This window comes from Aplysia californica, unplaced genomic scaffold (assembly GCF_000002075.1).
Source record: "Aplysia californica isolate F4 #8 unplaced genomic scaffold, AplCal3.0 scaffold00467, whole genome shotgun sequence".
Classification (NCBI taxonomy): domain Eukaryota; kingdom Metazoa; phylum Mollusca; class Gastropoda; order Aplysiida; family Aplysiidae; genus Aplysia; species Aplysia californica.
The window spans coordinates 118,333-120,857 of NW_004797737.1; the positions used below are offsets into that span (position 1 = coordinate 118,333).

At 40.2% G+C, this 2,525-nt stretch overlaps 1 protein-coding gene across 1 annotated transcript in view; it reads right to left on the reverse strand.

The window, feature by feature from the left end:
* The window catches only part of LOC101857740 (ATP-binding cassette sub-family E member 1), a 40,366-nt gene extending 39,077 nt beyond the window's left edge, over nucleotides 1-1,289 (reverse strand). The window contains exon 1 of the mRNA XM_005105362.3: nucleotides 1,253-1,289. The gene's annotated coding sequence lies outside the window, so the exon portion shown is untranslated. The remainder of the gene's footprint in view (nucleotides 1-1,252) is intronic.
* Nucleotides 1,290-2,525: the final 1,236 nt, after the last annotated feature.

The window sequence follows — 2,525 nt, forward strand, 5'->3', positions numbered from 1 at the left end:
CTAGACTGCCAGTCTAGCCGTACTTATCTTACGCCCTATTAACATTAGAAAACAGGAGGTTTAAAATACATGCACTGTCATTAAGGCACCTGGTTTTGTCTCAAATACAAATACTTTAACTTTAGGTACTGCACATTAAAAATGTATATTTACAATTCAGTAGGCCTATTTTTTGTAAATGGTGAGTCTAGCCATCATATTAAGAATAAGTACGGCTAGACTGCCAGTCTAGCCGTCATTAAGTACGGCTAGCCTCTTCCTTTTATCAATGAATGGGTGGTAATTTTAAGTTGGTACGGAAAATCTACTAAACGCAGAGATCTGAAATTTTACAGCAATAAAGAAGACATGTGGGGCGCTTGTGTGGTCGGCGATCAACCTGCAGCTCCGCTTAGTTTTCGAACCGCAGAGGAAATTCGCACAAACACGGCAATTTCTCCGGTTCTAGATCTAGATCTAGTAATCGTTCGGGGTTGTACGCTGGCATGTCGTTAGTTTAACCTTTCCTCTGGTTGGTTGCCGAGTTTCATTTATTTTCGTTGAGGAGTTTTCCCGTAACTATACTTAGAAGACAGAGAGTCACTTCTGATTCAGAGCAGCCCAAAAATTACCCCTCGTGCGGAGGGCGATTTCCGGCCCAAGGCACAGTGGGTGATTGGCATTTCATTGCTAATTTGATCATCCACACTGATAGACAGTATTCCAAAATGAGGAAAAACAGGTCTTGTTTCACACCGGGTGAGAATAGCCTACGCTGCCAAGTCTCACCCGGGGTGAGAGGTAGATCTAGATCTAGATCTAGATCTAGATTCTAGAGATCGTATTTTTATTCTCACGCGGATCGTATTTTTATTCTCACCCCGGGTGAGAATAGCCACTTCCATTTAGAAAGGCTGCAGAAAGAGGCAGGGCCCTCGAGGAAGGAGCAAGGGGGAGCGGCAGAAAGTGAGAAGAGATGAAGACGAAAGCAGACGACACAACATTCAACATGGTCACGGACGTCAGATTAGTAGATCTACCAGTACGACAGTAGGCCTACTGCTGCCACAGTGCTGCTGTGTACATACATTGTCTGTAAGTAGACTCTAGACTACTCGACAGGTGGGCAGATGCTGAAAAAGTTGACTCCTTGACCTAGATCTAGAATCTAGCTATGAAACATGTAAACAGTCTCTATCGGTACAAGAATCTAAAATAGCACAAAACAAAAGGAAGATGTATCTAATATTTAGAACTAGTAATATTGTCTTACCGGCTGCTGTGTGATCACGCCTGTGCAACCGCGATGGTGCGTGGGTTAAAAAGGAAGTAGAGGAAGTTGATGGGAGCGGTGCTCCCAGATTTTACACTTTACACCGTTTTCAGTGCCTATAGGCCTGTGCCAGCCAAAATTTCTTCAGTGAGGTGACTTTCTTTTCACTCCCAATGTGTGGAGATTTTCAAGAGGTAAAATTTGCTTTTAGACCCAATGCAGTGATGCTGTTTTTACCAGGGGCCTATTTAATTCAATTTGACCCCTTTTCCTGCTTACACTTTTTTTTTTTTTGGGTGGGGGGGGGCTGTGGAATTGTTTGGAAGCTTCTGACTAAGGCATATCATTGTAAACTAAACTCAATAATTTTCTTCTTTTTTTTTTCTCTTCACAATGTTTTATTCTTCACATGAGGGGGTACTCCTCCCCTGCTTTAATTATAATGTTATTTCTTAGATCTTTTGGAAAGCCTTTTTATAACATGAAATTTCTCATCGCGCATTAGGCCCTAAGCCTAGGCTATCCTATGCAATTTTGTTTTATTTCTTTCAAATTCAGTGTCCATATTTAGCATTAACATCATAATATGGCTGAATTTTTAAATAAGTGTAAAGTGCTCCATACACGCTCAAATCTGTTTGTCAAACATTTTTTTTATCAAGCTTCTTTTTTTGACAGTTTGACGTTTGCCCTACACACTCAATTTTTGTATCGAACATTAGTATGTGCCAAGAGTTTGTAATGGACAGACCAACAGCGTTGGCTCTTGATTTAGCCTTGTGAAGAAAAACCCCCGAAAAAGAAAAGAAAGTGGACCAAAAATTGGTTTTTGCAGCGCTAAAATTTGGCCATTCTAAATTATTAGATGAGTTACGATGTAGGCTACCGAGCCAAATGAATTCAGAAACTTTTTGCGGATGGGCGGAGATTGACTACGCAGGAATAAAATAGCATTTAAAAAAACATAATGAAGGCTCGTAGATATCATTGGCAATGGCCCTGGACTTTTGAGAATTATGCAACTTTTTCAACTGATCCCTTCGAAAACTCGATCTCATTGAGTTATTTTTCTTTTTTCTATATATACCACTCCTTGTATTTCAGCAGGAAAGCGTCATAGGCAGCTTTTTAAAAAAAATCTCGGTCACTATATTCTTTACTTTTAGCTTTCCATAGTTCAGGCAAACGTACTCCTGGTACACTTCAATCAGCTCCAGAATATTTTTTTTTTCTCCTTTGATGGCGCCACGATGATATAAAAAGTGGATCTTTT